The sequence below is a fragment of the Peromyscus maniculatus genome, chromosome 6 (genome assembly GCF_049852395.1).
Source record: "Peromyscus maniculatus bairdii isolate BWxNUB_F1_BW_parent chromosome 6, HU_Pman_BW_mat_3.1, whole genome shotgun sequence".
Classification (NCBI taxonomy): domain Eukaryota; kingdom Metazoa; phylum Chordata; class Mammalia; order Rodentia; family Cricetidae; genus Peromyscus; species Peromyscus maniculatus.
The window spans coordinates 1,608,776-1,622,730 of record NC_134857.1 but is presented as its reverse complement, the minus strand read 5'-3'; the positions used below and the strand labels follow the sequence as shown (position 1 = coordinate 1,622,730).

General features: G+C 39.1%; 1 protein-coding gene across 7 annotated transcripts in view; it reads left to right on the top strand.

Moving 5' to 3' along the window:
* The window catches only part of Afg2a (AAA ATPase AFG2A), a 177,482-nt gene that overhangs the window by 143,286 nt on the left and 20,241 nt on the right, over window positions 1-13,955 (top strand). Inside the window, exon 16 of one of the 7 annotated variants that reach the window (XR_013051977.1) lies at window positions 5,545-5,705. The exons of the other annotated variants lie outside the window; for them this stretch is intronic. The gene's annotated coding sequence lies outside the window, so the exon portion shown is untranslated. The remainder of the gene's footprint in view (window positions 1-5,544; window positions 5,706-13,955) is intronic. 7 annotated transcript variants of the gene reach the window in all.

Sequence of the window (13,955 nt, the reverse complement as noted above, 5' to 3'; positions counted from 1 at the left end):
TCTTAACACTCTGTATTTCAACGTCTCTGTCTTGAACGAAATCATCCCTGAGAACCATTAGAATTCTCATAGTCTTGTTTTTAATTTGAATTCTTCTTATTACTTTCTTCAAATTTCCTACAGGAGTATTTATATCATTTTCATCTCTCCCTCTCTCCCCTCTAAGTCTTCCAGATTCCTCCTTCTTGAATTCATGACCTTTTTGATAATTATTGTTACATATATACAATTTTTTCTGTCTAGTATTTGATTCTTCTATTATGCATTACTTGTTTTTTATAATAGTGTCAGAGCTAATGTTAGGGGAATTGTCTACAGAAATCCTAGCTATGCCCTATTTTAAGATAATAAGGTCAAGCCAAGTGTGGTGGTACACACTTAAATCCTAATGTTCAAGAGAATGAGGCAGGAAGAACATGAATTCAAGTACCTATTGAGTTTGAGGCCAGTCTCTTTTTTTAGAAATAGTAATAGTAACTAAGAAAGAAAAAGGGGTGCTGATATTTAAAGGAAGTCCTTTATCTTCTACTTACTGAAACCTAAAAGAGAATTGAGAAGTATTAGTGACAGCACCTCTTACAGATTCTTTCTAGGGGTGGGACACGGGTCTCATTATCCGAGGTTGGACTCAAGTAAATGCATGATCCTTCTACCTTAGCCTTCTAAGAGCTGGGACTACATGCATGAACCACCAGAGTGGCCTTTAAACATGTGATAGACTATATCTCTATGTGTATAAAGAAGCAAAACTCATTTTCCTTGGTTACTGTGCCCATATTAGAAGGCCTTATACCAGGGTTCTTCGTTGTCTCCATGAGCAAAAGAAGGAGAAAGCAGACTTAATAGCCAAGAAACAAAAGAGAAACAGAGCATCCAGAAGGTATAAAAACATCCTCTAACTGCTGGGATTCGATTGCCTTCTTGTGCTAATGTGACACGTTGTTCTTGATTTGGTTCTAGCTGGAACTCTACTAATATGCTTACAACTTTTGGAACTAGAGCTAAAGTTCACTTAATACACACAATGTGTTGTTTACTGACTCAGACATTCATCAAGTAAAAAGTCCTTGTCACCTTCTGTGGTGCCCAAAGCTGCTGTCTCTACAAACCTGTAATAAGTGTGTGACACCCTAACAGCCTCCCCACCCCAGCATTCTTCCCTGTTCTCTGGAGGCTTGATAATGACTTTCATTGCTCCTCCTCTAATAAGCTTTGTTTAGGATTTTCAGAGTTCAGTTGCTGCCTTAAGAAGATAGCTTTCACTTCCATAGCACATTAAAGGTGGGAACTTCTGCTGGCCTTACTTTTAAGGCAGTCTGCATTTCTTTCTTCACTGTGGATGAGCATCATGATCGCTGATGTTTTTCTGTAACATTTTAAATGATGTGTACCACCATCCTGATCCACATATGGTTAGGTTTTTTTATTGGGTGAGGAACACGGGGATATTTAGAGACATTGCAGCTTCATGGAACTCTGATTTTGAATACACACACACACACACACACACACACACACACACACACACACACACACACACACACACATCTTCCCTCCCAGAAAGCTATCTGTGTTCATCTCCAGCCTAAAATAGATACCACTATTCATCATTCTTTAATGCTTACATGATGTTCCCCAAGCCATAGATGCAGGAGCTGTGTCCATTAGGACTGGGCTCCCCACATTCCGTTAATCTTTGTGTGGTGTCCAGTTGCGGTTTTCTACAGTGGTCTCCATTTGCTGTAGAGAGGAGATCCTTCGACAAGATTTAATGGCTACACTTACTTGTGGGTATAAGGATAAAATTTAGAATGTAGTTAAGGAATTATACTGATCTAGCAAAGTGGTAGTAGTAAATTCTCTTCTAAGAGCCATGACCTCACTAGCCCTGGAGAGTTGGCTATGTTTCTAGTACCAGGCATGGTTTCCTTCCTGTTAAGTGGGCCTTAAAGATTTAAGTCTACTTAGGCAGCTGGTGGTTGGTTACCAGAGTGCCTCTATTGTACCTTAGTGGATATTTTGCCATGCTGGTCATTGTACTGGTTTATAGTTATCACAACTAGGTAGGACTATTAATTACTGCCCTCCCTTGGCAGCTTACATAGTATTTTCTGTTACAGGAGAGGCTATACAATAGAAAGGAGACATTCATGTTAGATAGAGCTCTAATGATCCAAGTCTTGTTTCCTAAGTATGTGGTGTCTTCAGCAATAGGGGCTTACCTTCAACCTCTGAGAGGCATCCAAAGGCCCTCAAAGGCCCTATATTGTTTTAGGAGCCATTTGGATACTCTGACCACTTGAGAGGAGGTCTCTCATGACTGGTAGTTGGGTTTTTGTTAGTCTGTGGTTATTGTAAGGGGCGAGTGTCATTGTCCGAACTGGCCATCTTTTGTAGCCTGGCAAGGCTTCCAGTGATGAGACTCAGTTGCCTTTATTTGGGTTGTTGGCCAGGAGGGTCCCGTGGAGATCCCTAAGGAAACCAGGCTGATGCTAGGACAGAAGGCTGCTTTGTTATACAATTCCTCATAGTTATTTTCACAGGTATCTCTCTGAATATTCAGCCCAAGAGAGACTGAAAGAAAAGAACATACTGGTTGTTGTTTTTCCTATGTGTTCAACTTTTCATGGTATTCTAAATGTTATATACTCAGCTGAAATGTTAATCTGTACTTCCACTTTTCATTTTAACATAGATAGTAACATCTGAAACTATAATTCATTGTTCTCATTGTACTTTGATCAAGCTTCAGGTTAAAGTATAGGCACTTGCTCAAAGTTGTAATTCTTTTGTTTGTTTGGTTGGTTGGTTGGTTTGGTTTGGTTTTTCGAGACAGGGTTTCTCTGTGTAGCTTTGCGCCTTTCCTGGAACTCACTCTGTAGCCCAAGCTGGCCTCAAACTCACAGAGATCCGCCTGCCTCTGCCTCCCAAGTGCTGGGATTAAAGGTGTGCGCCGCCGCCGCCGCCGCCGCCGCCGCCGCCGCCGCCGCCGCCGCCGCCGCCGCCGCCGCCGCCGCCACCACCACCACCACCACCACCACCATACCGTTGTAATTCTTAAAAATTTTAGGTAGGGCTATAAAAGATGGTCAGTTCAGATTCTATATCCTCCATTACTAGGAGTCCTCACTAGGGTCTCCATCATAGATTCCAGGAAGATATCCACATCACCCTCAAATGGTCCCCAATTCCAGCAGTCTCCCCATACTCACTCCCTCCACCCCTCCCCATCTGATTCTTCCAACCCCTATCCCCACCTGCACCCAATCTACCTGCAAAATGTATTCCATTTCCTATTAACAGTGAGATCTATGTGTATCTCTCCCCACCCCAGTCCTCCTCTTTGCCTAACTCCTCTGGGTCTGTGGGTTGTAGCTTGATTATCATTTACTTAACAGCTGATAATCTACTTATGAGTGAGTACATACCATATTTGTCTTTCTGAGTCTCAGTTACCTCAGTGATTTTTTTCTAGTTGTATCCATTTGCATGCAAACTTTATGGTGTTAATTTTTTAACAGCTGAGACATAATCCATTGTGTAAAGGTGCCACATTTTCTTTATCCATTCTTCATTTGAAGGATATGTAGTTTGTTTCCAGTTTCTGCCTATTAGACCCGAGAGTGTTATAGTTATGTCTTGAGGTAGATCAAGTCCCAGTTTTCTGAGGAACCACCATTTTGATTTCCATAGTAGTTGTACAAGTTTGCACTCCCACCAGCAAGAGAGGGGTATTCACATTGCTCTACATCCTCACCAGCAAGAGCTGAAATTTGTGGTTTTGATCTTAACATTCTGAGAAGTGTAAGATGGAATCTCAAAGTAATTTTGATTTGCATTTCCCTGATGGCTAAGAATATTGAACATTTCTTTAAGTGTTTTGCGGCCATTTGAGTTTCCCCTATTAAGACTTATCTGTTTAGATAAGTCTGTACCCTATTTTTAAATGGATTATTTGGTATTTTTGATATCTAATTTATTGAGTTCTTTATATATTTTGAATGTTAAACCTCTGTTCAATGTGGAGTTTGGTAAAAATCTTTTTCCATTCGCTAAGCTGCCTCTTTGTCTAATTGATAGTGTCCTTTGCCTTAGAGAAGCTTTTCAGTTTCATGAAGTCCCATTTAGTAATCATTTATCTTAGTGCCTGTGCTATCGGTGTTTGCTGTTCAGATAGCTGTCTCCTGTGCCAATGCGTTCAAGGCTATTCCTACTTTCCCTCCCATCAGGTTCAGTTTATCTAGATTTATGTAGAAGTCATTGATCCACTTGGGCTTGAGTTTTGTGCAGATTGATAAATATAGATCCATTTACATTCTTCTACATACAGCCATCCAGTTTGACCAGCACCATTTGTTGAAGATACTTTCTTTTTTCCAGTGTGTATTTCTGGCTTCTTTATGAAAAAATCAGGTGTGTACATATGTGAATTTATGTCTGGGTCTTCAATTCCGTTGATCAATGTGCCTATATTTATGCCAGTACTATGTAGTTTTTATTACTCTAGCTCTGTAGCACAACTTGAAATCAAAGATACCTCAAGCAGTTCTTTTATTTTTCACGATTATTTTAGCTGTCATGTGTTTTTTGTGTTTCCGCATCAAGTTAGAATTCTTTTCAAGGTCTGTAAAGAAGTGTTGGAGTTTTGATGGAGATTTCATTGGATCTGTAGATTGCTTTTGGTATGATGGCCAATTTTACTGTTAATTCTAATGATCAATAGATCTTTTTATTTTCTGATATCTTCTTCAATTTCTTCCTTCAGAGACTTGAAGTTTTTGTCATACAAGTCTTTCACTTGTTTGGTTAGCGTTACCCCAAGGTATTTTATATTATTTGAGGCTATTGTGAACAATGTTGTTTCCTTGATTTCTTTCTCAATCTGTTTGTCATTTGTATATAGGAGGGCTACTGATTTTCTTGAGTTAATATTGTATCCATCCACTTTGTTGAAAGTGTATATCAAATGTAGGTGTTCCCTAGTGGAATTTTTAGGGTCACTTATGTATGCTATCATAACATTAGCAAATAATGATACTTTGACTTCTTCCTTTCCAATTTGTATCCCTTTTATCTCCTCTGGTTATCTTACTGCTCTAAGTACTATATTGAATAGATAATGCAAAGTGTGGACAGCCTTGCCTTGTTCCTGATTTTAGTGGAAACTTTTGAGTTTCTCTCCATTTAATTTTTTTTTTTTTTGTTTGTTTGTTTTTGGTTTTTCGAGACAGGGTTTCTCTGTGTAGCTTTGCGCCTTTCCTGGAACTCACTTGATAGCCCAGGTTGGCCTCGAACTCACAGAGATCCGCCTGGCTCTGCCTCCCGAGTGCTGGGATTAAAGGCGTGCGCCACCACTGCCCGGCTTCTCTCCATTTAATTTGATGTTGGCTAGAGGCTTGCTATGAATTGCCTTTATTATGTTTAGGTATATTTTTTGTATCCCTAAACTCTCCAGGACTTTTATCGTGAAGGGGGTTGGGTTTTGTCAAAGGCTTTTTCAGTGTCTAATGAGATGATCATGTGGGTTTTTTTGTTTTCTTTCAGTTTATTTATATGGTGGATTACATTTACTGATTTCGCTATGTTGAACCATCCCTGCATCTCTGGGATGAAGCCTACCCGATCATAGTGGATGATCTTTTGATGTGTTCTTGGATTCTGTTTGCGAGTATTTTATTGAGAATTTTTGCATCTGTGTTCATAAGGTAAATTGGTCTGTAATTCTTTCTTTGTTGAGTCTTTTTGTGGTTTGGGTATCATGGTAACTGTGGCCTCATAAAATGAATTGGGCAATGTCCCTTCTGTTTCTATTTTGTGGAATAATTTGAGGAGTATTGGCATTAACTCTTTGAAAGTCTGGTAGAATTTGTCTAAAACCATTTGGTCCTGGGCCTTTTTTTTTTTTTTTTTCTTCTTCTTCTTAGGAGACATTTAACGACTGCTTCTAATTCACTAGGGTTATATGTCTATTTAAATTGTTTATCTGATCTTGATTTAACTTTGGTAAGTGGTATCTATTGAGAAAATTATCCATTTGTTTTAGATTTTTCCAATTTGTTAGAGTACAGGTTTTTAAATTATGTCCTATGATTTTCTGGATTTCTTTGGTGTCTATTATGCCCTCCTTTTTGTTTCTGATTTTATTATTGGATATTCTTTCCATCTTTTAGTGAGTTTGGATAAGAGTTTGTCTATTTTGTAGATTTTTCTTATATAACCTACTCTTTGTTTGGGTGGGTTTTTTTGTTGTTTTTTTTTTGTTTTTTGTTTTTGTATTATCTATTTTATTGATTTCAGCCCTAAGTTTGATTATTTCCTGCCGTCTACTCCTCTTGGGTGTGCTTACTTCTTTCTGTTCTAGAGATTTCTAGAGTTAAGTTGCTAGTATGAGATCGCTGCAATTTTGTTGTTGTTGTAATATAGGCACTTAGTGCCATGAACTTTCCTCTTAGCACCAGTTTCCATGTGTTCCATACATTTGGGTATGTTGTATATTCATTTTCATTGAATTCTAAAATGTCTTTAATTTCTTTATTTCTGTCTTGACCCATTTTTTTTTTATTCAGTAGAGAGTCGTTCAGTGTCTATGAGTTTGTAAGCTCTCTCTTGTTTCTATTGTTGTTGATGTCCAGCTTTAAACCATGCAGGAAGTTACTTCAGTTTTCTTGTGTCTGTTGAGACTTGTTTTTTCTAAACATGTGATCAGCTTTGGAGAAAGTTCCATGAGGTACAGAGAGTAATTTTGTATTTCAATGAAATGTTTTGAAAATATATGTTAGGTCCATTTGATTTATAACATCAGTTAGCTCCTGCATTTCTCTGTTAAGTTTTTATCTGGATGACCTACCTATATTTGAGAGTGGTGTATTGAAGTCTCCCACTGTCAGTGGGTGAGGGCCTATATGTGATTTAAGCTATAGTAGTGTTTCTTTTATAAAAGTGGGTGTCCTTGTGTTTGAGGCATAGATGTTAAGGATTGAAATCTCATCTTGATAGATTTTTCCCTTGATGAATATGCAGTGTCCTTACCCATTTCTTTTGATTAATTTTGATGTGAAGTCTGTTTTGTTAGATATTAAAATGTCTACACCAGCTTGCTCCTTGGAGATCCATTTTCTTGTAGTAATATTTTTTTCTAACCCTTTACCCTAGTGAATGTCTATCCTTAATGTTGAAGTATGTTTTTATATGCAGCAGAAGGATGAATTCTGATTTTGCCCCATTCTGTTAATCTGTGTTTTTTTATTGGGGAATTGAGGTCATTGATAATGAGAGATATCAATGAACATTGATTGTTAATTCCTGTTACACTGTTATTGTTCTTGTTCTTGTTGGTAGTAGGGTGTGTGTGTGTGTGTGTGTGTGTGTGTGTGTGTGTGTGTGTGTGTGTGTGTGTACTCCCCTTCTTTTGGTTTTGCTGGTATTTCCTGTATTTTCATGAGTATAGTTTACTTCCTTGGTATAGTTTACTTCCTTGGTTTGGATTTTTCCTTCTTGCTCCTTCTCTAGGGCTGTATTCATAGATAAATATTGTTTAAATTTGATTTTATCATGGACTACCTTATTTTCTCCATCTATGGTGATTGACAGTTTTGCAGGGTATATTAATCTGGGCTGACATCTTTGGTCTCTTAGAGTCTGCATCTCATTTGTCTAAGCCCTTCTAGGTTTTAGAGTTTCCATTGAGAAGTCAGGTGTAATTCTAATAGGTCTGCCTTTATGTTCCTTGGTCTTTTTCCTTTGCAACTTTTAATATTCTTTCTTTGTTCTGTATGTTTAGTGTTCTGATTATTATGTTTAAGGGGACTTTTTGTCTGGTCTAATCTATTTGATGTTCTGTATACTTCTTGCACCTTCATAGGCATCTCCTTCTTTAGGCTAGAAAAATTCTCTTCTATATTTTGTTGAAAATACTTTCTGGGCCTTTGAGCTGAGGTTCTCTGTCTTCTATTCCTATTATTCTTAGGTTTGGTCTTTTCATAGTGTCCTAGGTTTCCTGGATGTTTTGTGTCAGGATATTTATAGATTTAACATTTTCTTTGACCAACCATTTCTTCTATTGTATCTTCAATGCTTGAGATTCTCTTCTTACCCAAAAAGAAAAGGAAAGGAAAGGAAAAAGCCGGGCAGTGGTGGCACACGCCTTTAATCCCAGCACTCGGGAGGCAGAGCCAGGCGGAGCTCTGTGAGTTCAAGGCCAGCCTGGTCTACAGAGCGAGATCCAGAACAGGTGCCAAAGCTACATGGGGAAACTCTGTCTCCAAAAAAAAAGCTAAAAGAAGAAAAGAGATTCTCTCTTCCATCTCTTGTATTATGTTGGTCAAACTTGTCTCTATAGTTAATGTTCACATTCCTAAATTTTTCCTTTCCAGAATTCCCTCAGTTTTTGTTTTCTTTATTGTTTCTATTTCTATTTTCAGATTTTGAACAGTTTTGTTTCCTTCAACTGTTTGTTTGTTTGTTTGTTTTCCATAAGGTATTTATTCATGTCCTCCAATTGTTTCTGTTTTCCTGGCTTTCTTTGAGAGACTTTTCTTTCTTTCTTTCTTTTTGGTTTTTTGAGACAGGGTTTCTCTGTGTAGTTTTGGTGCCTGTCCTGGATCTCGCTCTGTAGATCAGGCTGGCCTCAAACTCACAGAGATCCGCCTGCCTCTGCCTCCCGAGTGCTGGGATTAAAGGCGTGCACCACCACCACCCAGCTCTTTGAGGGATTTATTTGTTTCTTCTTTAAGGACTTCTATCATCTTCATAAAGTTGGTTTTAAGGTCTTTATCTTGTGCTTCAGCTGTGTTGGAATATTCAGGGCCTGCTGTGGTAGGCTAGCTGGGCTCTGGTGGAGACTTTGCCCTGGTTGTTACTGGTTGTATTCTTACACTGAAGTCTAGGCATCTGGATTTGGGGTGATTGTAAGTCTTGGTGCTGATTTCTGGGTTTGTTTTTATTGTGCGGGTGTTTTGTCCCTTGGTTTCTGTTTTCTCTCTGGATTTTCAGAGTATGTTGGCTGTGTGTTGCCTATTTTACTAGCCTGCTTATTGGTGTGTTTGTGGGGAATTCTTGTTGGTGTTGGAGGGTGGCGGAAGGGGATGCCAGGGTTGAAAATTGGGTTTTGGGGAACAGAGAGTGGAGAAGGTCCATCTGCAGCCTACCTGGTCTTCTGGCAGGTGTGGCCTGTGGTTGATCTGGGGGTCTCTGCCTGAGTTGGGGGCTGGGACATAGCAGTGAGTCCGGGGGGAAAATGTTTTGTGGTGGGTGGGATAGGATGGTCTGAGGAATCCACAGGAGGTATGGACAGGATTCAGTTTTTCATTGACACATGAATAAGATTTACTAACATTGATTTTGAAAGGCTTAATCAGCATTTTACATGCTAAGACTCATGATATGAACAATGTCACACTGTATTACAAGTGAAACTCCTTGAGGAGTTGGCAAGGATGCTCTTAAACGGTGCTTCACCAGTCACCCAGACTGGTCCTGAACTTGGCTCTTGCATGGTGGAGATTATAGGCCTGTTCCACCAAGCCTGATGGCCAAGTGCTGCCTTGAGCTCTGCAGACCTCCTTTAAAATATGTTCACAACCCATCCAGACTTTCATTAGCTGCAAAACTTGGTGTACACGACTGCATCTTAGACCTCAGCTTCCCTCCATCCCTTGTTTTAATTTGTTGTTTCTGGTATTGCTCACTCTCTGTTCCCACCAGTGCATGCTGTGTGACTACAAAATGGTTTGGTGTTACTGTGTATCTTGTAGTCATCTTAACCCAGAGTTTCCACTTAGTAGCCTCTTTCATTCTCTGGTGGGGAAAAGACTTCAGCAGATCCTGAAGTACAAACAAAAGAACATACCCACCTGCCAGGTCTCAGAATAGTTCGTGAGAGCTGTGCAGTGGTGCCACAGGCCTTTAATCTTAGCACTAGGGAGGCAGAGGCAGGTGGATCTCAGTGAGTTCGAGGCCATCCTGGTATACAGAGTGAGTTCCAGGATAGCCAGAACTGTTACACAGAGAAACGGGGTCTTGAAAAAACAGTCGCCGTTCCCCCCCACACCCACTCCCCCCAAAAAACATAGCTCATGAGATAGAAACATTTTTCATTAGTCACAGTGACATCCACTCAAATTCACTCATATCTGATTTTTGTTGGAAAACACTGTAATCAACCCCACAGCCACTGTGTTTCATGTTTGTGTTGATAATAGATACTGTTGATGTTTATTGCAATCTCAGTGTACACTTAACATGCATTTTGTAAATTATCCAACTTACTACATCTAGGGTACAAAATTGGGATACTCTGGTTTTATGAAACAGGAAACTACAGCTTAGAGTAACTTAAGTTCTCATAGCTAACTTGTAGAACTAGGGTGTAAGCCAAGGTCTAATTCCAAAGCCTGTGTCCAGAAGTCTGCATTTTTTGGCGTGTATTGTATATTTAGAGTGGTTTTGCCTTCAGGTGACAAATGTACTAACAGTAGAAACTTTCCTTCAAAACCTTGAAGACAGTGATTCTAACATAGTATTAGATAACAAGCACTCTGGTTCACATGATGATTGGAAAAGGTTGTCTTCTAAATGTTCTTTTTTTAAAGATTTACTTATTATGTATTATATTATTATAATAGTATAAATATTCATTATGTATACAGTGTTCTGCCTGCATGTATACCAGCATGACAGAAGAGGGCATCAGATCTCACTATAGATAGTTATAAGCTACCATGTGGTTGCCGGGAATTGAACTCAGGACCTCAGGAAGAGCAGCCAGTGCTCTTAACCTCTGAGCTATCTCTTCAGCCCCTCTTCTAATTATTCTTAAGGGACAAAATTATACCTTACAAATAAGAATTTGTAGAATACTGTCTTTAAGGGCATATCTGAGCAAGAAAGAATTTATTGTCAGACAGGCCCTTTCTAATTGATTCAACATATATGTGTTCCCTTCCCTGAATTCACAAGTTATCTTTATATTCAGTACCTAGTCATGGTACCAAGGCATGAAAGCCCTGAGTGGCCATTATGTGAAGTGAAAGTGAAACTTGGGTTTGCAGTAGAAACACTTAGATGTTAGAGATGCCAGAATAATGGCGTATTTGCCATGGAAAGCTGATGAGGGAGTAGAACCAGCCATAGAGAGAAATGACTGTTGGCAGGCTTAGGGAAATGGCTCTGTTAGTAAACACCTGCTGCCTGAGAGTGAGGATTTGAGCTGAGATGGCAGCACTCGTATACAAAGCTGGACACATGGTTATATGAATTTCTAACTGTGGCCTTTGGCGGGGCAGAGGGATGGAGGAGTACGGGAGATGGGGGGTGGCAGGAGGAGCCCTGGCACGTGCTGACCAACCATCTAGCATCAGGCTCAGTGAGAAACCCTGTCTTAAAAGATACCCAACATTGACCTTTGGCCTTCACACTCACACATGAACATGGACTACATGCATACACACATATAAACAAAAAATTGAAATTTTCAGCTAATTTTTTTAAAAATTAAGAGGAAAAGTTCAAGTAGGAGCCTCAGAGGTAATAGGAGCAGCTTAAAGACTGAGGAGGAGTAGGACAACATAGAGAATGAAGGAAGTATCCGAGGAAAAGGACAACTGGTAAAGATCACGGGATTAGGGTCATTGTCAAAAAGAAGGATTTGCTTTCAGCTGAAAGAGTGTGGCTCTATTTCATATTATGAAAGAAAATTTATTGTAAATATAGATGATTTCACAGGTAGAGGATAGAAGATTGAAGGGAGTCAGGATTGGAGTTAGTTGTCTCCTCTCAACTTGAAAGTCTATTCCATCAAGTCTTGTTTGACCCATATTAATATTAAATCCATATTAATACTGAATCCATCCTTGAGATGTTTATTTTGTATTGTGCGTAGTACAATACATAGAGAGGCTGATCCCTCTTTTTTAATAATAGCCAGAAGTCAAAACTAGAAGGGTAATCATTCTGAGTCTGGAGTACCTGTGAGTCATCTTAGAGATGATTTCCATACTCTGTGTATATGCATGTATATGTACAGATCTATGCCTGTGTCTGTGTGTATGCATCTGTGTATATGTCTTCATATGCATGCGTGTGGCCTTAGGGATTGTATTCATGGCTTTACACACGATAGACAAGCATTCTACTGAGCTTATATCCCCAGCTGTCCAACATTTTGTTTCATTTTCCCCATTCCTTTGTAAATATCCAATCTGTGGAATTTTAGTCAATATATAGATTTATTCCAGGAAGAGAAGAGAAAGCAGTCCTGTGTATGTTGGTGGCAATCTACTGGTGGGAGTTGTTCAAGCAAATGTGTACGGTGTTTCTCTACAGTTAATTAGGAGTGGATATACTGTGAACGCCAGACTTTGGCTTTATTTAGTAACTAGTTTCTCGGGACCCTCTGTGCTAGAGACCTTGTCCATGTAATGCTTCTGCTGAATTTAAACTCATGCTTTAGCTTGTCCTTGTTTTCTTCCCTGTTTCGCAGTCTAGTCATATATATCACAAAGAAGGTTTAAAAATTGTCTAATTATTTTAATGATTGACCTTCTGCAGTCATCTGAGAACCATTTCCACATTCCAGACCTAATGTCTTTGTAATACAATGTTAATACCTCAGAATCTTCAAAGAAAATTGCTTGATCAAAAGAAGTAGTAGGGCTGTAACTCAGTGTGGTGGAGTGCTTGCTAGCATGCTAGAAGCCCTGTGTCCTCCCTAGCACCACATAAACCCAGCCATGGGGCTTAACACTTAGACTCCCAGCAAGAAACTTGTGAGCTCAGGGTATCTTCTTTGTCTACATAGCAAGTTTGGAGCTGGATACAAGACCTTGTCTTTAAAAAGGAAGAGGAGACAAGACTGAAAGTCTGGCCCATATTTTGCACTTCATGGATGATTGATGATGAATGGATGGATGCAGTTTCTTTTTTGTGTAAGTTTCTCATTAAAAATTATAATTTCGACAGGTGTGGTGGTACACACCTTTAATCGAAGCACTTGAGAGGCAGAGGCAGGCAGATATCTCTGAGTCCAAGATGTACCTGGTCTACATAATAAGTACCAGGACTATGTAGAGAGACCCTGTCTTAAAAAATAAATAAATAAATTCATTTTTTTTTTATTTAATGATTCTTTTATTCTCCTTTCTTAGGCATTTTAACATTAACATTTTTGGTTTTTTGAAACAGGGTTTCTCTGTGTAGCTTTGCGCCTTTCCTGGAACTCACTCTGTAGCCCAGGCTGGCCTGGAACTCACAGAGATCCTCTGCCTCTGCCTCCCAAGTGCTGGGATTAAAGAACATTAACATTTTTAAAACATTGACAGAACAACAAACATTAAAGAAACATCATCTACTCTTGGACTTCTACTTAGGAGGCTGACACATGAGGATCATGACTTCAAATGTATCCCAGACTAATTACTGACATCCAACCTAGGCTGGATAACAAACAGCATCCTAAGGGAACTTGTGAAAATATGAAAAACAAAACCAAGAACAACAACCAACAACCCTTTCACAGACACCCATACATGAAAAATATGATAAAACATTGCCTGATATTTAAATAAACAATGAACTACATAGATGACAGACATTCCATTCTATACATTGCAGCAGAAAAATACCTATCTCTGAGTGAAAGCACAATGGAAGACGACAAGAGAAATATTCACAGAAGGAATATAAGGACCACAGGTTGATTGTGACTAAAAGATTTGCCACACATACTTTAATATCTACCTCAAATATTGCAAATTAGAAACCGCAATGCAGTGTTCTCCATCAGTCTTGAGTGAACATGCTTTGTAATTTGCTTCCTTCAAGGCTGTGATGAAAAAGAAGGGAAGAATGCTCTTTTTAGAACATCGGTAGCCATTCACATTAGTTTTCTGTTATTACAAATACCTGAGGTGCTCAGCTTAACAAACAGGTTTATTTGGGCTCCCAGCATGGTAGTTTCA